The sequence below is a fragment of the Odocoileus virginianus genome, chromosome 8 (assembly GCF_023699985.2).
Source record: "Odocoileus virginianus isolate 20LAN1187 ecotype Illinois chromosome 8, Ovbor_1.2, whole genome shotgun sequence".
Lineage (NCBI taxonomy): Eukaryota > Metazoa > Chordata > Mammalia > Artiodactyla > Cervidae > Odocoileus > Odocoileus virginianus.
In genome coordinates, this window is record NC_069681.1 from 78497995 (window position 1) to 78522118 (window position 24124).

The 24124-nt window shown below is 37.0% G+C and overlaps 2 protein-coding genes across 2 annotated transcripts in view; one reads left to right on the plus strand and one right to left on the minus strand.

The window, feature by feature from the left end:
- Positions 1-24124, minus strand: part of STARD13 (StAR related lipid transfer domain containing 13) — a 495175-nt gene that overhangs the window by 387356 nt on the left and 83695 nt on the right. The window lies entirely within an intron of this gene.
- The window catches only part of RFC3 (replication factor C subunit 3), a 215356-nt gene continuing 204450 nt past the window's right edge, over positions 13219-24124 (plus strand). The window contains exons 1-2 of the mRNA XM_070471791.1: positions 13219-13398; positions 19725-19825. The gene's annotated coding sequence lies outside the window, so the exon portion shown is untranslated. The remainder of the gene's footprint in view (positions 13399-19724; positions 19826-24124) is intronic.

A 24124-nucleotide genomic window follows, 5' to 3' on the forward strand; every position in this document is an offset into this window, starting at 1 on the left:
GCATTTGTAGTCTCATGGCCGTTTGTTTTTCCACTTGTACATAGCTGATTAAGTAACTGCATCTTTTCCCTGCACCCAAAGGCTTTCTTAGGCAAAGTATCTTTGGAGCTAATCAATTTCCTGTCTCTTCTCATTCATTCACTCATATGCCAAGCACTGTCCAAGTGCAGTGAAAACAAAATAAATACAACATATTTTCTTTAAGAGCTCTAGTCTACAGAGAAAAGGTCATGTAGACAGATAATATTACAGGGATTTAAGACAAAGTATCATATAAAATGATATAAGAACACAGACAAAAGAGTAAATAATTCTGCCTGGGGAAAAGGAAGAGTTTATGGAGGAAATAACCTTTAACTGAGCTTTAAAGGAATAATACTAGTATTTCAGAGGAAGGGAATCCCAAGGGCATGAAAACACAAAAAGAATACAGCATACTCAAACAATAGTGAGGATTTTTATCTGACTCCATCTGTTGATGCCTAGGGGATAATGGAAGCAAATGATGTATGAAAATGAAATGTGGTCCTCAGATAAAATGCTACATATTAAGGAATTTGACTTTTGTCTGTAGGTAACGGGAATCTTGTGGATTTTTGTTTTTGTATTATATTTTAAAACTGAGATTTATGTTAAGAAATATAAGGAGATTATATAAATATCAAAGGATTTTAAAAATGCATTATAGACATCAGTATCTCAACATTTCTCATTGGAGTTTAACTCTCCCTTGCCTCTCTGCTCCCTTCTCTCTGTGACCCATTTTTCAGAATATTTTTATTGTGGAAGAAAGTACAAATATAGAAAAGTACACAAAACAGATGTACAGCTTAATGAATTGCTCAAAGGTGAACAATCTAACCACCATAGGGTCAAGAAGTAAAAGTGTCCCTGAACTTCCCCTCCACAATGCAAAACACCTCTAAATACTCCACACCAATTGCAATCCCATTCTTCCTTCTATAAGGAATCATTATTTGTTTACAGTAATTATTTCCTTGCATTTTCCAGTTTCACCAGTCAAATATGTACCCTATAATGCTAGTCTTGCTCCTTTATATATTTTTTGGTATGTCTTTTAAGCCTCCTTTAAGCCAAAACTTATTTTTGCTACAAGTTATCTGTTGAAAAACCTGAGTTTTTCTGCATAGTTTTCCAGTCTCAATTTTACAAACTGTATGTTTTTCTGGTCATGTGATTACCTGAAGTTGATTCTCTAGTAGATTTCTTCAGAAAGGGCTAATGAGCCCCTGTGCCCTTTTTACCTGTAAGTCAATTTGCTAGATACAAAATGCTTGATTCATTTTCTTTCCTTGAGAGTATTAATAAGATAAACTTATTTTCTTTGAGCATAAAGTGTTGCTCTTGAAGTCTGATAATTATCTAATTGAAATGTCTTGTAAATCATGTGTTCTTCTCTTCTTTCTAGATAGTCAAATATTTTATTTTTCTTTAAACCCAGTACACTACAATATCTTGGTGTTAGTCATTGTGGATCAATATTCTTAAGTACAATAAGTAACTTCAAATCCTTATTTTAGAAAAAATTTCCTGAATTATAGTTTTCAGCATTTCTTCTAGTCCCTTCAGTTTTCTTCTTCTTTGATATCTTGCTCTTTTTCTCAGTCCCTTTTTAAAAGTTACCCAAAGTCCTTTAAAAATTACCCAAAGTGGCTTAGCCAGTAAAGGACCTGCTTGTAATGCAGGAGACACACAGGAGACATCTATTCGATACCTGGGTTGGTAAGATCCCCTGGAGAAGGAAATGGCAACCAACTCCAGTATTCTTGCCTGGGAAATCCCATGGACAGAAGAGTCTGGCAGGCTACAGTCTATGGGGTTGCAAAAGAGTCAGACATCACTTAGCAACTAACCAACAACAAAAGTCATAAAAAACTTTCTAAAAGTTTTAAAACTTTGACTTTTACACTTGAGTGCTCTTAATGAACCTGCAATTGAGTTTTGTGTATAGTGAGTTTTCTTTTCCTGAAAACACAGGATAAAAGTTTGTTTTTTGGGGGGTTACAAAAAAAAAGCTGTGCTTCTGAGAAATCGTGTATTTGTATCTCATGAAATTATGGATTAATGGATTAGTGAAATTAATTGGATTGATTAAATGGATTAATGAAATTATGGATTAATTTGATTTATACATGGTGTCTGACTCAGACCTGAGATATGTAAAAGTGTAGCAGTGGCCATATCAGCTTAAGGCAGCAGAGCAGAGAGAAAGAGCCATATTAGGAGCTCTTTTACACACAAGCAGGCCAAGGAAAGACAAGTGGTCTTACTAACCATATGAACACTGATCAGACAGAGAGATAAGCCAAAATATCTTTAGAAAGTGGAAGTGTTAGTCGCTTAGTCACGTCCGACTCTTTGTGACCCCATGGACTCCACGGGGTCCCCTCAGGGGATCTTCCTAACCCAGAGACTGAACCCAGGTCTCCCACATTGCAGGTGGATTGTTTATCATCTGAGTCACCAGGGAATCTGGAGACGGCAATGGCGGCCCACTCCAGTGCTCTTGCCTGGAAAATCCCATGGACAGGGGAGCCTGGTGGGCTGCAGTCCATGGGGTCGCCAAGAGTCAGACACGACTGTGCGACTTCACTTCACTCACTTCATACTTTATCACTGGAGAAGGAAATGGCAACCCACTCCAGCATTCTTGCCTGGAGAATCACGTGGACAGAGCGGCCTGGTGGGCCATGGTCCACGGGGTCGCAGAGTCGGGCACAACTGAAGTGACTGAGCATGCACACGCACGCACCAGGGAAGCAAATGTCTTTTGAAAGAGACTAATTTACCCAAGAGATACACCTAAAGGAGAAAGCCACTTGAAAGGGCATGGGGGTTTCAACAGAAAGGATCTTGGTGGGGTGAAATCTGAAGTCTACGACTAAGTGTTGGTTGAACTCCTCAGTGGTCACTCAGGAAAAAGGACAATATTTGAATACTGTAGTTGGAAATTCCAGGCAGAAGAATCTAAAGAGCCTTCTCTTTAGATATCAGAATCCCCAGACTGTCAGTTCCAGATTGTCACAACAGTGGCCATGTAAACCTGAGTCTTTTTCTCCAATCCTTTTAACAGTGGTCCAGCCCTGGAGGATCAGACCCCAGAGCTTGCACACTGCGTGAGGAACCAGTAGAATGAGAAAGAAACAAAGGAGAACCCAAACGCTGCAAGTCTCTCAGCCTGAAACACTCTCAACACTGAGGATAAGCTTCAAATAAGCTAAGACTATGGAGTTGTGAGATTACGCATGGCCTGGAGATTCAGAATATTTAAGTGACACTTCTTGTGCCCAAAGGTGACCAAAGGATGTTTTTGTTTTTAATAATGATTGGAAAAGCTGAGACCCACCATAGAAATCATTTAAAAAGTGAAGAAATAGTCCATTCTATAAAGTTGAAAGTAGACAGAAAGAAAAAATAAGGCTTTCTTTTCACCTTACAAAGCTATTTCCATTCAGTAAAAGATTACATTTAGTAAAAAAAAAAAAATTAGTTTTTGCTGACAAAGATTGAAAAAGGTCAGGAATAACAAGTTTAAGTTAGCTTAAAACCTTGACTCTTGTTTACAACTGGAAAGTTTGATGTCAATCAAAGCTTCAAACTCCTGAGTAAACTTGACCTGTTCCATGGAAAAGCCATCCTGATCTGACTATAAGGACTATTAGAGATGGTGTGTAGACAACTCTCGGCATACTAAGCCCTTAACAAATGATGGCTCTTCTCTTCCTGCTCTTCTTTGCTGTTGCAGTCGAGAAACACCACCTCATACTTGATCATAAGGTATTTCCCATTGGGTGAGTGTCTTTTTTTCCTCCAAGTGATATCAAAATTATTAGAATACTGGTTAGAACTTTGCATCTAGAATTTTTCAATAATAATTGATGACTGATCAATAAGTAGAAGAGTTAGGACATCACAACAGAAATGTTTTGGGTTAGACCAGGGAAACCAATAAGCAGCCCTAAAATTGCCGCCTTGTGTTAGTCAACTTTTCACTTTTTCTGTCTCAAATTTCTCATTATTAATCGAATGTCTCTTTATTTTATGCCTTGAAGTCTCCTACCATTAAACATCAGGACTTTAAAAATTATGTTATTTTGTGGTATCAGACTTTTGGAATAAGATTATCTTCTTTGGAATGGTACCCAAGTTCGGTGAGAGCTGTATGAATTAACTGGATAACAAAACTTCTGTCTGTGTAAAGTTGCCTCTAAGCAATATACGAATATTCTGCACAAAGCATGGGAAAAGTTGGTGAAGAAGTAGAAAGTTACAACAGAAAAGAAGGGCATTTTCTCTTTGGATTTAAATGTAATTCTATATGTAGACTTTTGATTTCAATGTTTTTGAAAGGTCTCTTCTTTTCAATTACTTTAGTTATGTAACCTTTGTTTTAAAGATGCTTAAAACTGGAAGTTTCACTTTTTTTTCATACCATATTTTGTGATTGTGTACAATGTTAAATAGAAGAAAAAGAAAATGGGGATCTTCCCGACCCAGGGATCAGGCCTACATCTTAGTCTCCTGCCGTAGCAGGCAGATTCTTTACCACTGTGCCACCTGGGAAGCCCAACATTTTCTTTTCTAATATATTTCCTTTTGACAGAGAATTCACTGCTGAAACACTGCTAAAAATGGTTATAGAACATCTACATGCTCTTTGGATATATTTTCCTTTTTAATCTAGTCACTAAGTGCCTACTACAAGCACCATGAGGGTAGGATTTGGATCGTTTTCACATTACTTTATAAAAACAATCTTGTTTCATTATTCCATAAGCTATGGCCTTCTATTATGCAAACTATTCATTACATGTGAAACATTAACCCCAAAGATAGTAGGGAAAACTAAAATGAACTGTTTTCTTGATGAAAGAAGACATCATCACTTTCTCATCTAGTAACTTTTTCAAATTCTGCACAGAATACAAGAAAAAGCAAAAATCAGTTTCCATTATTGCATATAAATCTGAATATGAGTAGCCAAAAGTTTTTTAACAAGTAAAAAATATAACTGGAAATTTTAGCTCCAAGTATTCCTTTAAATGTTCATATTGGTGACTTAAAAGCAGTGTAGGATAGATGATTAAGTATTTAATCATGATAAAGATTAAATACTGACAATTAAAATAAGTTTAGGAAGTAAAATTTATTTTTGAACTGTAACAATTCCACATTAATACATCTATGTAAAAATAATTTGCATTTTAAATTTTATCAGAGAAAATTTTAGGCAATAAATTAAGGATATAAGCTTTTGCAAAATTTAAAATTAAAGCTTCAAGAGGTAAATAAACTGAGAGAAAATGTCAATTACTTTGATTTTTAAAATAACTCAAATATATGGTAAAAGGATATGACAAAGGTGTTCTTCAAAGTGTGTGTGTTTGGGAGGTAGTTTTTAGAATATATCATGTTGTTTTGTACTAATGTCAACTTTATCTTGAATATATAAAACATTTTTTTTCTTACCACAAAAACTAAAGTAAATACATTTCATCCTCAATATGACTATTTGTGCTTTGGGGATAAAGGAAATTTTGAACCCTTATTTATGACTTATTATTTATCTACAATAATCCCATTCAGGGAAATGAAGGGCACATTTGTTTTACTGATCCCATCTAAGCATATTATAAAAGGCTAGATGATGGCCAGAAAATCTATACTTAAATTATTGGAATGCAACAGGACTGAGAAAGCCCTTATAGAACACATAGAGATCAGATCTGACACTCTAGCTCGACCTAATCAGGATCTGGAATAAAAGTATTTAGTGATTTTTAAGACATTAATAGAGCAGGGTTATGGGAAAGCTAGTCTAGATTTGGCATTTCATTTTCTGTGTGCGTGTAGCTGAACTAAACATATGACCGTTCCAAAGGAAATACAAATAAGTTTACCAATTATAGAATAGATACAATTAAAAAGAGGAAACCACAGTGATACAATTAAATAACAGCAAATTCAAACATGGAAAACAAAATGGTGCAGTATGATAGAAATGGTCAATAAGATGATGAAATTGTATTGCCATTACTTCTTTGCATATTTTTAAAGTAATTAAATTAGAAAACTTAATCTGTGTGACTAATTTGGATAATTTTATGATCATAACTATGAGAATTTTTAAAAATCTGTTCCAAGCTACATTTGTTTATTCTACTACTAGGAAAATGAAAACAAACCACTAAATAATAAAGCAAATCAGCTTCAGAAAACAGAATATTCAATTTTGAAAGATGATTTCTTATCATGTGAGAATCTCCTACTGGATATGAGGATGTTATGAAATTACTCAGTCCATTCTTACTGTACAACTATTATGCTCCCTGGCAGGACAGGAATTAGGTACACATTAGGGATGGGTATGAGCAGACATGATAAATATTAAAGACAAGGCTCTGTATTCAAGCAGTTTACCACAGTCTGACAAGGCTCTGTATTCAAGGAGCTTACAATTTCACTCATAGTTCAGTTGGTAAAGAATCTGCAGCAATGCAGGAGACCTGGGTTAAATTCCTGGGTCGGGAAGATCCCCTGGAGAAGGAAATGGAAACCCACTCCAACATTCTTGCCTGGAGAATCCCGTGGACAGAGAAGCCTGGCAGGCTATAGTCCATGGGTGGTAAGAGTTGAACACGACTTAGTGACTAAATCACCACCACCACCACAACTGTCTGAACTAGAATGATTTAAAGAGCAGAGTTAAAAGGGAAAAGCTGGAAGATAATTATTTTAGTGAACATTCAACTACAAAACAACTAGTTTTCCTCTTTAAAGTAAGTCCTCCACCAGCATGCTGAACAGAACTTCCCTCCATTGTTTGATAACAGCCTATTCTCTAATCTCTCTGGATCAATCAAGCTAATTATTAGTACACTAGAGCAGAATTCAGGTTCTATTTTATGGCACTGCTTCAGTTCAGTTCAGTTCAGTTGCTCAGCCGTGTCCGACTCTTTGTGATCCTATGAACCGCAGCACACCAGGCCTCCCTGTCCATCACCAACTCCCGGAGTCCACCCAAACCCATGTTATCCAACCACCTCATCCTCTGTCATCCCCTTCTCCTCCTGCCCTCAATCTTTCCCAGCATCAGGGTTTTTTCAAATGAATCAGCTCTTCACATAAGGAGACCAAAGTACTGGAGTTTCAGCTTCAACATCAGTCCCTCCAATGAACACCCAGGACTGATCTCCTTTAGGATGGACTGGTTGGATCTCCTTGCAGTCCAAGGGACTCTCAAGAGTCTTCTCCAACACCACAGTTCAAAAGCATCAATTCTTTGGTGCTCAGCTTCCTTTATAGTCCAACTCTCACATCCATACATGACCACTGGTAAAACCATAGCCTAGACTAGACGAAACTTTGTTGGCAAAGTAATGTCTCTGCTTTTTAATATGCTGTCTAGGTTGGTCATAACTTTCCTTCCAAGGAGTAAGGTCTTTTAATTTCATGGCTGCAATCACCATCTGCAGTGATTTTGGAGCCCCCAAAAATAAAGTCAGCCACTGTTTCCACAGTTTCCCCATCTATTTGCCATGAAGTGATGGGATCAGATGCCACGATCTTAGTTTTCTGAATGTTGAGCTTTAAGCCAACTTTTTCACTCTATTCTTTCACTTTCATCAAGAGGCTCTTTAGTTCTTCTTCACTTTCTGCCATAAGGGTGGTGTCATCTGCATATCTGAGGTTATTGATATTTCTCCCGGCAATCAGTACACTGGTTTATTGGTTTGTTAGTAACAAAAGTCCCTTGGAAGTCACTCATATTAGAGTGTCTTTAAACCAAATTTTACTCTAGGTTATTATAGTAAGTTTCATTCTAGGTAACAAATACTATTTCAGGATTTGTTAAATAGCAGCAAGAGAATGAAACAACAAAGTCTTCCATTTGAACACTAAGTAAAAGTAAAACTGTTTCAAATGAACAGTTCTGTCTTTCAATAAAATTGAAAGGCTATAACTACACAGCTGGGAGGAAAGTTATTCCACTGTTTTTGCATCCCAGTGTACTGGTGCAGTGCTCAGTATTTAATAGAGGTTCAATCAATGTTTGCTGAATAAAATAAACTATGTGATGAGCAAAAATCTGCAAATATTATGGATTCTTAAAACACAGCTGCCACATGGGGAAGTTATGGCTTACCACTTCCCCCTGAAGTTAAAATTACCTTTCTCCAGAAAAAAATTTTATCGGTAATAATAGAACCTATCATATATCAGACATTACAAGCAGTATCTTTTTTTAAGCCCATCTTTTTTTTTTACCCTGGAAAGCAGACATCTTCTTGGTTTTCAAATTAGGGAAACTGAACCTTAGAAAACTTAACTTGCTCAATTTCACCCATGGAAGAAGTGGTAGGATCTGGGTTAAAGTCTGGTCATTCTGGCCTTTCTATAGCACAAACTGGAGGGCAATGTATATAATTATGACTTGAAATTACAGTAAGAAATCAAATCCATTCTATGTTAGGGAGCATATATACATATGTGTGTGTGTGTGTGTGTGTATTACTAATTATCCATAAAATAGTATGCACTTCTTCCTGCCTGACTGTAACATGTATTTGTATTGTGAAAGCACCAATGGAGAGAGACTGAATTTACAGCTATAGCATAGTAATGTTTGGTTTGGATAGAAGTAGAACCATCATAGTTCCTCATTGGAAGGAGGCCAGAGCACAAGACAGAGTCAGGCAAACCCTAAAGAGTTAAGGGTATTCCTTAGGAAGCCATCTGTGGCAAGAGGCTATTACTTCTAGGAGGCCCTAGAGACACCTCCAGAAGCAAGAAAGCAAGCCACTGGTGTGTCTTTTGGGTTGTTTCTGATGTGTGGGGACAAGAAGTGATGACACCGGTACAGAAAAAAAGAGTACTACCTTTATTAGCATCATTGAGACTCTCAGAATAAAGACATTTATTTCTGCCAGTAATAGACTTAAAAAAAAATAGTATCACCCCTATAAACTGTGAACTAGAAAAGCTGGGTAAAATATAAACAATATCTTTTTGATAGCATCTTGAAAGGACAAGATCCTAAGGAGAAGGTGCATAGAAGTCTGCCTATGTTCAACTCTGTTTTTCCCCTTGACTCATTTGCTAATTTGAAAGTTGTTCCAGAGGCTGATAAATCACTCAGAAAGAGTGATTTAGAAGCAGGCAGCTTAGAAGCAGGGAAGCCAAGAGCTTTCAGGAGTCCCATAGTTCTGAGAAAATACAAATTGGACTTCAGAGGCAACTAGGAAGGAAGAGCCTTTGAAAACACCTCAGGCTTTCAGTTGGGACAGAAAAAGGGCCACCCTAGGAGTAAGAATGAAGCTGAAATAGGCTAGACCTAACAGACTGAAAGCCATTTAGGCTAAGGTGTTTTGCTCTGAGCCTAGTTTCCTAACAGAAGCAAAAGTAAAATCTTCTCTGGAAATAAAAAAAAACATGACTCAGAGCATCACATTTTTCACAAACAAAGACAGCATTCCAAATTAAGAATTTCTGGGCATACTAGGAAACAAAAATAAGAAAAGGGAATAGAAATAAGATCCATAGATGACCTAAATGTTGAAGCTATTAGGCCCAGGTCAGAATGTCACTAGAGAACAATAATCTACAAATAAGAATCACATACGAACTCTGAAGTTGAAAAATATGACTCAATAAACTAAAAGTGGAATTTAAAATACATTTATAATACATTTAAAAATTTGTTTATAATAAAAGACATGAAATACTTAAGAATAAATTTAACAATATATGTGCAAGACTCCTACGCTGAAAATTACAAAGACAAATATCAAAATAAATAAATGGAGAGATATGACACAATCATAGATAGCAAAATTCAGTATTTTTAAAATGTCAATTCTTCCCAAACTGATCAACAGATTCGCCAGAATTCCAACCAAAATCCCAACAGACTTTTTAGAAATTGAAACACTAATTGTAAAATTTATATTAAAATGCAAAAAAAAAAAAAAAAAAAAACCCCACAAAAACTTGGAATGGCCAAAACAATAATGGAAAAAAAAAAAAAGTTGGGTAAGTTGGCACATGGATACTTCATGCTTATCAAGGGAAGTGAATAGACTCAGAAAATTAGTTGATTTTTGACCAAGATGCAAAGGTGATATACAGTAGAGGAAAGGAGAATCTTTTCAACAAATGCTGTTGGAATAACTGGATTCTTATTTTTTAAAAATAAAGGTATCACCCCCTATTGTTATATTAATACTATATAGAAAAATTAAGCTTCAGTGCATTCTAGGCCTAAATGTAATATACTGTGAATATTAAAAAGATAGTAAGAGGGCTTTATTTACAACTTTATGCTAGGGAACTTTAGTATTTGGACAATATGTATAAATTCCTAGAAAAATACAACCTACAACAACTTTTCTTCAAAATGTTATTAAGAAAATAAAAGACAGGTTACAAACTGGAATAAAAATATTCACAACACACATTTTGACCAAAAAAAAAAAAAAGTATACAGAGGAAGGAGAATGGAGAGGTATTATTCAAAGGGTACAAAGTTTGCTAAACACAATCACTATGTCTTAGAACTCTATTGTACAGTATAGTCCCTACAGTTAACAATGCTATATGAAAATTTGCTAAGAGGGTAGAGCTTATGCTAAGTGTTTTTATAAAAATAATAAAAATTGAAAGCAGGAGGAAATTTTTAGAGGTGATGGGTCTATTTATGACATACATTGTGGAGAGTTTTGTGGATGTATACTTAACTCCAAACTTATTAAGTTCTATACATATATGTGTATACATATAGGTGTTTACATAAACACTACAGCTTTGTTTGCCAATCATATCTCAACAAAGCAAAAAGATGTGTATGTAGTATGCAAGTAACTCCTAAAACTTAATTACAAGGAAACAAACTCAAATTTTAAAATGGGCAAAGTTTTTAACATACTTCACAAATATGACACTACATATCCATTCAAATGGCTAAAACTAATCTCAACTGTTGCCATATGATTGACAGATTCACCATTCTGTGAAACTAAAGGAAAGATAAAGAGGCAGAAGCAAGTAGACGAATTGGTGGGAAGATGAGAGAATTCTTGGCGAGGCTCACAATTCTTTTTCCAGTAAGGATGAGGCAAAGTCACTAGTTGAGGAGAAAGTTAAGTGATTCCAAAAGTGTAGAGAAAGAATGAGATACTTCGTTTAAAGCGAGCAAAATAACTACAGAAAACAGTAGGAGAGATCATTTGATGAGGTCACATTAGTCCACCCAATTATTAAGCTGCCTGGGTGTAAGTACACAAAAGATAAACATGTGAATTCATTTATGATCTAGGCTTTGCCAGGAAAGCAGAAGTCAGAGACAAAGAGTTGAGGGTATTCACAGGGAACTGGCTTTAATGCCACTATTTGTGAATATATACATATAGCCAGAATTAATTAATAATTCTTTACTATGAAGCACTATGCTAGGGCAAGTTACTAGTATAATGGCAGCAAAACTAAGCATCATCTCAATTTAAAGTTGGTTATATATGAGACACAGGGACGACTGGAATGTACCAAAAGTTAAAATAAGCAGCTAAATGCAATATTTCCAAAACTGAACCACAGAATGAACTTACTCCTTATTCTACACATTCCATTTGAGGTCTAAAATCTATTTTCCTGTCTTCCTAATTAGGTTTTCCACATTTATTTGCTTTAGCTCTGACGTTTTTGTGGTCTTTATCTAATTTATCTAAAGGAAGGCTAATGTTTAAATATTAAGTGTTTCCATTACTTCCCACTCCATCTTGCCTCCTTCTCACAGTATTAGTGATGAGTCTTCAATGATTCTGTGGTATTGCCCATTTTTTGGAAAAAAAATTTTTTGGACTTTTTACATAGATATATTATCAAGGTACTCCTCAACCCACAACTGCTCTCTACAACACCTACAAACAAAACCATGAAAAGGTTTTATCCAAAAACCGTAAAATGCAGGCTATCTTTCTTGTATTCCCCAATCTGTTTCTCTCAGTATAACTGCTGAAAAGTCTCTATTGCTCTGGCTTGCACAAGTACTTAGTTTTTATGTAGGCTGCAGACTGGGAAGAATTCTGAAATACAAAGTTAAAAGTGTTTACCAAAGCTGAAGAAATTTCTTGGAAGAACTGAGTGCCTTGCATCTGACACTTTCAGAAACAGTCTAAAATTAAAATTGGGTGGGTACAGTTTCACACAGATTTTATTTTTGCAACCTACTTGGTTGTTTCCATGTTGCATCACAAAACAAAGGCAGTGAACTCTCACGAGTTTACCACGGTCCGTCTATTAAGTGGTTTCTATTAAGTGGAACTCTGACTTGTAATGCTATTCCTTTCAAACACTTTGCACGGACAGCCTTACTTTAGCTAAAATTTGATAAAGACCAAGACCACACCATAAAAAACAGAATATAAAGTGTTTCCGACAGAAAGGGAAAAATTAAGCTGATTAACTCCTTAAATTTTTAAGCACTGCTAAAAGACCAAAAGACATGCTTCTTTACATAAGAAGCACTTTTATGTTCCTCACGAACAGTGTATCTGCCTGCGTTCGTTTTTCTTAGTGACACCCCTACCGCATCAGGACTGGTGCTTAAAGACACAGTGGGTGGGTCAAGCCGGTTCAGGAAGACATTTAAAAGGAAAGGCTGGGCCCATCCCAGCATTGGGACAGCGCCCAGCAGGCATTTGGCTCACATAATACTCAAGAGGAAAATACAGCTCGAGTTTTTACCTCATATACCACTAATTTTCCACAAAGATTTCCAGAAACCTGACTCACAGCCAGAAACTCAAACCCTGTGGGCGGGAAGAAAAAAACAAAAAACAAAAAACCTACTACGCCACCATTTCCGCCTTGCCGGGCCAGCAAACGTGCAAAGATGGAGAAAGACGTACGCGCTGCGCGTACGTCCCCACAATGCGCAAGCGCACGGCGAGGCCCCCCCCCCCCCCCCCCCCCGCGCTCCCGGCGAGGCGCGCGCACCAGAAATCAGCCCCCACTAGCGCCGCCCGGGGCTTCCGCCCCGAGGCCTGACGGTCGCCGTTCGGTTCCGGTTCTAACCCCGCCCTCACGCGGGAACCCTCCAGAAGTCTTAATATCCGGGACCAGAGGCTGGCGCCAGCGCGCACTTCCGGCGACGGACGCAGAGGAAAGAATCTGGTGACGCTTCTTCCCTTCTACCATGCCTCCCAGGCTCCGGCTCTCGGTGCGGCAGCGCCATCTGGTGTTGAATCTCTCGCTGCTCGCAGAGGGGGCGCGCGCCTTTCTCCCGGAACCTTCCAGAGAAAATGTGGGCTGGGCTTTCGTCACTCGCCCTCGCAAAGGGAGAGACCCGAGGTTTCGCCCTGCCGAGTTCTCACACAGGAGGTACTTTGTAGGACTTCGTAGCGGAAGCGACTTGTACGTGTTAGCTATAAATACCCAAGATGGAGAGGAAGCTGAGTTCTTTTTCTAGTTTTAAGTCCAGAAAAACAAAACAAAACTTTTTTTTGTTTCCTCATGACTTGTTCCTGAATGCCTCTCAGGCATTTTTCTCAGTTATCAAATTATTAGTCCCAAGAAACAAGAATCCACTATTTCTCTCTTGGGTGGGAAGATGGCACAGACCTTGTGGCTTAGACTGCTCTGTGCTATAAAAGCTTTTGCTTCCTTTAGGTTATTAAAGCTGTGTTGTAAAAACATGCAGGATGTGTCTGGAGCCCTTGAGGAAGTGGGGAATTTGGTGGGTAATTTGCTATAAAAACAGGCTAAAGAGATTTCAGAAAGGTAGTTTCAGGAACACCCATGGTGTATGTAGGTTTGTTTACATGGCGTGTTTCTATGAGATTAACCAGAGAGAAAAGGTCATTTCTCCCAAATCAGGAAAATCAACGTAAGTTCTCCCTGGATAATGCTTGGAAACCTCGATTTTTCTGGAAGTCTGTAGGCTTGATGTATATATGTAGCTAGTATTGGGTGGTTCTTACTGCTTTATTGGAGTGGTGTGGTAACCGAGTATGGGAGTACTAGTGAAAGCTAGTGAAGTAAGTTTCCTATGGACTCCAGCTCCCACTGACTAGACTGCTCCATTGGGCCTTTCTCCTACTCGTGGTCTCAAGCTCGAGCACCCATTAGATGTCCCTGGAAGGCTTATTAAACCAGATTGGCCTTAAGACCAAAGTTTTTAACTGGGAACGTCAGGGAGTAGAATTCTATTGGGTTGTTGAAAATGTTCCTTCCTGTTTTCCATTAAGATGTTAAGGAAAACTCTGAATGAATTTTCTTGCCAATCTAATATGATTATAACTCTGATAAATTCTCTGGTGATACTTAATACTTAGATCCTTGGTACTAGGATCACACTTGGAATAATTTGGAGTTCAGGGTTACTTTGTCAGCACATGCAGTCATGCTCTTGTTGGATGCTAATGATACGGAAACCGGAGAAATCCATTGTTGAAAAGTAATGAACTAAGCACTAGATCCAGAAAATTCCACATAAATGAATAGTCACAGTTAAAGCGCTGCTGCACATAAATGTGTTCTGTAAATTATAATGTGATAGAGGGTGCTGTGATACCAAGTATATTAAATATTTCAATGATTTTTGGTGGAATTTCTGCCCTTCCCATTAGCTATTAAAAGTCAGTAAATAAGAAATGACTAGAATTAAGGACACAGTTGCTATACCCTAATGTTCTCATTTTACTTTTTGGTAGACACCTGGCTTTTGCAAAGTCCTTTTGCATCTTTTCAGATTCTTTTGTTTTTCTAAATCCTCTACCAACCCTATTCCACCTATATTGTGCTGTTTATTCAATACAAATGTACACAGTGTGTTCATTTGTAAACATGGTCATCTCATTTGTGAAAATGGCTTACTTAATCTTGTTTGCAGGCTTTTTCTCTTTGGTTAATTCTGTCAAATCCTGACTATGTCACTGCATTTACTTTCAGTGAAAAAAGTGTGCTGTGCACTGTGAGGTTTATCTTTGCACATAATTGAAGTACAAGTATTTTTGGAGAGGTTTTTATGTTCATGGCTGAAATTATTTCTAAAACTTTAAAAAAGTTTAGAATGTTTGCTCTGATGTAACTGACCTTATTATGAAAAATAACTGATATACCCTTGATGTGCAAATTAATATTGATTAAATATCAATGATTAAAGATTTTTAATTTTGGTTAAAGATCAATAAGGACTTCCCTGGTGACTCCGATGGTAAAGGATCTGCCTGCAATGCTGGAGACCCAGGTTGGATCCCTGAATTGGAAAGATCCTCTGTAGAAGGGAATGGCAACCCACTCAAGTATTCTTGCCTGGAGAATCCTGTGAATAGAGGAGCCTGGCCAGCTACTGTCCATGGGGTCTCAAAGAGTGGGACAGGACTGAGTGACTAACATTTTCTCTTGAAAAGATCAGTGAAGACAACTGAAATGCTACTTTGGCAATAATTAAGTATAGTTTTTATGAGTCAAAAGCTATTTTAATAATGGCCTTGAAGTAAATAAAGGAATAAATTCATTGTGAGCACACTGCATAGAAAACTTATTGATACAGCATAGTTTCATGAAAAAGGACTAAGGCTATTGCTCTGGAGTAGACTGGTGAGGAGAAGGAAATGGCAACCCACTCCAATGTTCTTGCCTGGAAAATTCCATGGACAGAGGAGGCTATTCTAATACTAAGAATTCAACAAGACTTAAAATGTTTTAATATATATTGTACTGTACAACTGTTAGTCTGTCTTCAGTTACACAAAAAACAAATGATGACCCTTAGGGTTTTAAAAACATAGTTTAAATGATAGCTAACTCAAATAAATTTTCCAAAGCAGAACCAACATTTTCATACCATGAAATAGCCAGTAAATCTCAAAATGTAGATCCCAGCATGACTTCAGCATCACTTGGGAATTTATTAGAAATAAAAATTCTGGAACTGAACCTCGACCCTAATGAATCTGAAACTGAGGGGAGAGCCCAAGTTTTTTTTGTTTTTTTTTTTTTTTAGAGCCCAAGTTTTAAAATGTAAAAATCAGTGTTTTTCTTCCTAAGTTCTTCAAGCTAGCCTGATGGGTGTCAAAATCTGAGAACCACAGAATTAGATAAGATATTGAAAGTTTAAACAAAAATTCAAGCCTCTTGGAATTAAGAAATAACCATAGTGTCTAAAAGGGAACAAAGACTACAGAAACAGATTTCTCTGAATGTTATCAAATACTGTGAAACTCCTCTGTGCTAGACTCTTGAGGATTATTAGTGAACAAAGGGGTGAAATACAGTTCTCACTGAGTTTTCATTTTAATGGAATTATATAATGCTGCTCTAAAAATATTCTAGCTAGATTTTTTTATTCTATGAGCCAGACTTTTATTAAATAACTTAGAAAATGAAAAAGGAGAAATCAAAAGGAAGACTACAGTAAAGATAAAAGCAATAATAGTAAAAGTGTTAGAAAATGCGGAGGAAAAGGTAAAGAAAGCACAAAATAGTAAATGTGGAACATCCCATAAAGATTAAGTGATGGAGGAGTTGTAGAAAACATGTTAAATGTGTACATATAATTTATCACTATCAAATTTGAAAATAATGAAGTGTATGATTTCTAGGAAAATAAAAAACTACTTAAAAATCTAATGGTATTCTACCAATAACATAAAAAAATTTTTTAAAGTTATCCAGGTAATTACTTCCCCCAGCAAAAGATCCAGTTCTAGGTACTACTGGTGAAACCTTTTATCCTTAAGAGAAATAAGTAGAACCACATATAGAACAAAAGAAAAAAAGCTACCCATTTCATTTTTTTTACTTTTAAAAAATTTTTAATTGAAAGATAATTGCTTTACAGAATTTTTTTTTTTCTGTCAAGCATCAACATAAATCAGCCATAGCTGATTATACATATGTCCCCTTCCTCTTGAACCTCCCTCTCATCTCCCTCCCCTTCCCACCTCCCCATTTCATTTTACTAAGCAAATAAAATCAGCCTACTAAATCCTTGGGAAAAAAGCATGGAAATTATATACCTGCTCTCACTTACGATTATATATATACATAATGTATTAGCACATAGATTTAGTAGTTTATTAAAAGAATAATTTACCATGCCTGAAAGGGTCTGTTGTTTGACAGTTTGTGTTACTTTTCACAAATATTCATTCTCTGTTCCCCACACTACTGAAGGAGTTTATTTCTATACCTCATTGATGCTGTGCTTAACCACGTGACTTGCTTTGGCCAGTGGAATCTGAATGGTTGTCAGATTTGCCATTTTCAAGCGCAAGCATTAAGAACAGTTGCATGATTCACTCAGTCTCTCTGTATTACCCCCTCTGCTGTGATTACTGTTGCTCCTTCAGCCTGGACACAGGGAGAAAACAGTGGAGCATACCTACAGTCAGCCTGCAGGCTGTAACAGAGCTTGCAGTCCACTGCCTTAATATAATGTGGTTTGGGTTGTTTTTTTGTTGTTGTTACTGTAGCAGAAACTAATAAAGATGCTTCAGTATCAAGAAATGTATTGATATCACATTGTATCAATAGGTAAAATGAGAAAATCCTGTATAATTGTATTCATTATGTTTACAAAAGTCATTTGGAAAAATTCCATACTTAATTCTTAAATATTTTTCCAAAAGCATAACTTAGAAGGCTAATTCCTTTGTATGTTAGGATGTCTATTTCAAACCAACACCCATTTTAACTTTGTTTAAAAGTAAAATACTGTCATTCCCTTTAAAAGTGGGATACATAGGGAATTCTGCTCTCACCAATTTTACATTGAAATGTCCTGCAAATTCAAGAGAATGTAATAGGAATGTAGTGGTTGAAAGAAAGTATTATTAACAGAAGATATGCTAGTTTAACTTGGAAGTTGAAATGACTTACTGAAGATGGTTCATGATGCCTGTTGGGAGAACACACTCTTGCTGCTATTTACTAACTGAGGGACTCTGGGCAAAACTAATCCTCTCCTTTCTTTACTATCTTCACTTAAAAACTTGAGAGAGGAAATAGAACTGCCATATGACCCAGCAATCCCACTTCTGGGCATACACACCAAGGATACTAGGTCTTAATATCGGAATTCAGATAAAGGGTTTTGTTGACTGTGATACTCTGTCTTTAGTTAATATTAGGTTCATTTTTATAGTCTGACTTATTTCTGAAGCCCCATATTTGGAGATAACCATGTTTCTTCCTCAGAAATGTACATGACACAACTGTGGCTGTGGAACTTTCCCAGACACAGGCTTCTTAACTAGTGAAGGAAGAGCCATCAAAAGTGATAACAAATGAAGGGTAATACTGTCATATTTGCAGTGAAGACTGGCATTTTGCACAATATAACGGACTTTCAGTATATCAGATTTCTTATAGGGAAATTCATAAAGAAATGGAAGTTGTAAAATCAAGATGATGCTTTCTTGTTCTTGTGGAATAATAATGGTTAGGTATTCGTAAAGGATGCTGTCAATGTTTATTCATCCCCTTCTTGCCTCCCTTATCTTTTTCTTTCTGTACTTTTTATTTCTCACTTATTTGTTCCCATTATGGAAATTTCTTACAAAAATAATTTTAAATATTCTGGGTTTATGGGTCTGTCAACTTCCACATGCTTACATCATATTGCTTGGTAATGAGTTAGATATTTTAGAGTCCTGCTTCTTACTTGAAGTAGACATTTGGTGATTGATCATGTGAGAAGAGAAACAGACTTATCAAAGCAACACCCAGCTAGATGAAATCATCCTACCTCTCATTCAGGTCTGTAAGGCACCACTGAGTACATAAGTTAACATGAGATAAGATATCTTGTGTAAATAAATCCTTAATGTTGCTCCTTTAGCCATAGATATCAGTGTATACATTAAGATACTATGTTGCTCTTTTAGAACCTTAAATAATCTGAACTTGATATTTTAAAATTCAGACTTGACTTTAGGCATTTTACTGACTTGTGATTATTTCCAAGAAATGATTATTTCCAAGTAGCATAGTAATTCTCTACAAATCCGAGGGGGAAAAATCTCCTTTTGAAATTTCACATAATATTCTACAAAAATGTTTTGAGACCTGTAGCCATTAGTTTTATGATGAGCTTATTCAAGGAAGTGATTTCTTGCTTTTTTGAAGCTTATGAATTCAAATTCTTTGTAAGATTTACTATTTTATTATTTGGTGTACTTTTTTCAGCATGGTCATTGTCTCATTTATCTTCATAATCCTAGTACTGGCCCTGTGTCTACTATATCCTGGGTGCTCTGGAAATATTTTTTTGAACTGCTATTATGTTCTTATTAGAAACTCAAAATGGGATGCTTTGGGAAGATTCTTTATACCGTTATGTCTTATTTCCCCCAAAGAGCACCTACATTTCTCAGCTGAAAGAACTCATTTAAGCACAAAGTATGACATTCAGATACACCTTAAATTTGGCAGGATTTGGGTATAATTGGAATACAGTAAAGCTAGAGAATAGAGGAGTTAAGGTACTTCAGAATATCATGTAATTGGTGTTATGGACTAACTGTGTTCTCCGTGAAATCATATGCTGGAGCACTAACACCCAGTGTGAGTGTTAGGTGGTGAGGCCTTTGGGAGGTAATTAGGTTTAGATGAGGTCATGATGGTGGAGTCCCCATAATGGGATTATTGCACATAAAAAAAAAGATGAAGAGACACCAGAGCCTCTTCTCTCTGCCATACAGGGACACAGGAAGAAGAAAAACTTTTATGAACATAGAAGAGAGCCCTCACCAAGAACCAAACCTGCTGGTGCCTTAATCTTGGACTTCCAGCCTCCAGAACTGTGAGAAATTCATGTCTGTTGTTTAAACCACCCAGTCTATGGTATTTTATTCTATAAGCCTGAGTTATATGTGGGTATTATTTTCATGTTCTGGGAGCCTGATATAAACTATTAAAAAGACAATCACTGACATTGTAGGCAATATCCTGAGATGGTATATATTTATTTACATGTCTACTCAACTGCATCATAATGTAACATTTTTGAAAGTATTTTATATATAATTTTTTTCTCTAACAGAACTTTACCTTGGTTTACAAACTTAAATTCAAATTTATCTTTAAAAATGTCAGAACAGTGTCTCTATAGACTGTTTCAAAGCATAGTATCTTAGGGAAACAGAGGAAATTATTTTAAAGGGAAAAGGATTAGCCTTCAAAAGAAGAAAGGCCTGGGTTGGTTTGTTTTTTCCACGGAACCTAGTTGACTGAAAAAAATGGGAAATGCCACCTGAAAATGTGGGAGAATTGTACATAATAAATCTTGGGAATATTGGACCACAAGAAAGGGGTCCTTTCAGGCATCATAAAAATTTTTGCCAGGTGAAACTGAACAAATCATGGCAGAAACAACCCTGAGAGAACCAACCCTTTTAGAGAGTATGTAAGTAAAGAATCATTTTGTGTACACACACTATCCACCATTTAAAAATTCTTAAAATCCCTGATTACTGGTCTTAAATATCAATGTATATGTATTTCAGAATCGGTAATATTATCAGGTAAGTTTTAGCTTTTTATTTTTACCGCCCTTTGGTTAGAATGAAAAGATTTGGAAATACCAAATCAGAGTCCTTCAAGTAAAGCCCCACACGATTTAAAGCAGCTCCTGTTTGGTTTGAGTTCTTCCCGTCTCTCTTGCAGCCTGTTGATAACAGTCCCACAGGCTTGCACTCTCTGTGTGGATGGCATATTCTTCTCAGGGCCTTCAGTGCAGGCATCAGTAAGCTTTGGAAAAGTGTTATTTCTCTTCAAGGCCACTGTTGATGCCACTGCATTAAAAAGTGCTTAAGAATCTTGTCTTTGTGTTACCTTCTTACCTCCTTAACCTTTTTCAGTTTCTTCTTTTGAGTTTGCTGTAGAAGTTCATAGGTTTGTAAAGTTATTAATCCAAATAAACTTGGAAGGATTTACTTTGGGGGAGGGGTCTGGATTTCTGACAGATGTTAGCTTTGCACAAGGAATAAATCCTGAATGTTGTTAATTTAGATTAAAAAAGAAAAAATGATCTATAGTATTTAGAGTTCAAAGTGAAAAGTGAAAGTCGCTCAGTCCTGTCCGACTCTTTGTGACCCCATGGACTGTAGTCCATGGAATTCTCCAGGCCAGAATACTGGAGTGGGTAGCCTATCCCTTCTCCAGGGGATCTTCCCAACCCAGGGATCGAACCGAGGTCTCCCACATTGCAGGCGGATTCTTTACCAGCTGAGCCACAAAAGCCTTTGCAAAAAACCTGAACATTTTTTTGACACACTGATAAAAGATTATTTACTGAATTCTTTTGTTTGTTCTACAATTGTTTGCTCCCAAATCGAAGGTGTTTTCCTTTGAGAATGTGTATGTAGTCCTTGTGATTACTGCCAGAAATACTCTTGTCTCTATATCTATTATAGAATGTACCACAATTCTTACACCTCCTCTTAACTGCCTGGATAGAGACTAAGTACAAGAGATTATAGTACAGGTTAAGCCACTAGCAGTTTCTGTCATTTCTGAAGACCTGTATAAGAAAAGATTTTCCCCTTTCAGTATAATCATATCATTTCATTTTATGACAAACATTCTGTCCTTTGTTTTAAGGTGGCTCTCACTTTCATTTCTGTGGAACCTGCAAAGGAGAGCTGTGGAAGCTCATATTATCAAAGGCATGGTGAATAGAGCCAGAACTCCCATGCCTCATGAGAATTTATTTTTTATTTTTTTTTCATTTATTTTTATTAGTTGGAGGCTAATTACTTTACGCCTCATGAGAATTATTAGTCAAAGTAACCTAGGAGAGGTGAGAAATTTGCCAGGTCAGTGACACCTGGTTTCCCAACTGGACGTCATTAATACAGTTAAGCAGTAGAAGGGGCACTGCCCTCAGGTACTACCTGTTACTAGGCAATCCTTACAGTATCCGAAATTCCATCCACCCACCGTCTGTTTCTCATCTCCTGTAGCTTATAGCAGGCCTACAGTCACTTACCATATTTTATAGGTTCTAGCCTGTACACTGAATAATTTTGCATTTTGTTTTCAGTTTTCAGCTACTTCTCAGTTGTCTAATTTGATGGTTCAGTAGTTTCTTATTCTTCTACATCTGAAGTAAGCCATTGAGTGCCCTTCCAGTATTCCCACAGTGCATTTCTTGTGCTTTACTGCACTAATCAGCTTTTCCCCAAACTTTATTTAAGTGTCACTTGGTCATCATTTAAAGATTTATTGCTGAAGCAGAATGCTTACACCCTGCCTGCTACCTACACCAACCACTAATATTTTTTGCTCCAAGAAATAAGTACAAAGACTTAACTTTTAAATAAAACTCCTAACAAATATTCTGGTAAGAATAATAAACACAAAATAAGATTGAAAATGGCTAAATTGTAACTGGAGAGCACAGTGAAAAATGAGGACATCTTTGTGAAAACCATGATTAGTGACCCAGGGAAAATCAGATGAGTGTAAATAATAAACAGTGTAGCAAAATACTATACAAAAAAGATGTTCATGACTCAGATCACCATGATGGTGTGATCACTTACCTAGAGCCAGACCTCCTGGAATGCAAAGTCAAGTGGGCCTTAGGAAGTGTCACTACTAACAAAGCTAGTGGAGGTGATGTATTTCCAGTTGAGCTATTTCGAATCCTAAAAGATGATGCTGTGAAAGTGCTGCCCTCAATAGGCCAGCAAATTTGGAAAACAGCAGTGGCCACAGGACTGGAAAAGATCAGTTTTCATTCCAGTACCAAAGAAAGGCAGTGCCAAAGAATGCTCAAGCTACTGCACAATTGCACTTGTTTCACATACTAGCAAAGTAATGCTCAAAATTCTCCAAGCCAGGTTTCAACAGTACATGAACCATGAAATTCTAGGTGTTCAAACTGTATTTATAAAAGGCAGAGGAACCAGAGATCAAATTGCTAACATCCATTGGATCATCGAAAAAGCAAGAAAAACATCTATTTCTGCTTTATTAGCTTTGCCAAAGGCTTTGACTGAATAGATCACAATAAACTCTGGAGAATTCCTCAAGAGATGGAAATACCAGACCACGTTACCTGTCTCCTGAGAAATCTGTATTCAGGTCAAGAAGCAACAATTAGAACTGGACATGGAACAACAGACTGGTTCCAAATTGGGGAAGGAGTATGTCAAAGCTGTATATTGTTACCCTGCTTATTTAACGTCTATGTGGAGTACATCATGAGAAATGCTGGGCTGGATGAAGCACAAGCTGGAATCAAGATTGCCAGGAGAAATATCAATTACCTCAGATACACAGATGACACCACCCTCATGGCAGAAAGTGAAGAAACTAAAGAGCCTCTTGATGAAAGTGAAAGAGGAGAGTGAAAGAGTTGGCTTAAAACCCAGCATTCAGAAAACTAAGATCATGGCATCCGGTCCCATCACTTCATGGCAAATAGATGGGGAAACAATGGAAGCAATGAGAGGCTTTATTTTTGGGGGTTCCAAAATCACTGCAGATGGTGACCGCAGCCATGAAATTAAAAGACGTTTGCCCCTTGGAAGAAAAGTTACGACCAACCTAGACAGCATGTCAAAAAGCAGAGACATTACTTTGTGCCAACAAAGATTCATCTAGTCAAAGCTATGGTTTTCCAGTAGTCATGAATGGATGTGAGAGTTGGACTATAGAGAAAGCTGAGCTCCAAAGAACTGATGCTTTTGAACTGTGGTGTTAGAGAAGACTCGAGAGTCCCTTGGACTGCAAGGAGATCCAAGCAGATAATCCTAAAGTAAATCAGTCCTGAATATTCTTTGGAAGGACTGATGCTAAAGCTGAAACTCCAGTACTTTGGCCACCTCATGGGAAGACCCTGATGCTGGGAAAGATTGAAGGTGGGAGAAGAAGGGAACAACAGAGGATGAGTTGGTTGGATGGCATCACCAACTCAATGGACATGAGTTTGAGCAAACTCCGGGAGTTGGTGATGGACAGGAAAGACTGGTGTGCTGCAGTCCATGGGGTTGCAAAGAGTTGGACACGACTGAGCAACTGAACTGAACTATGGCAAAATATAACCTAAGTGACAGTAGGTAAAACTTCATGAGGTGGAATCAGCTACAGACTA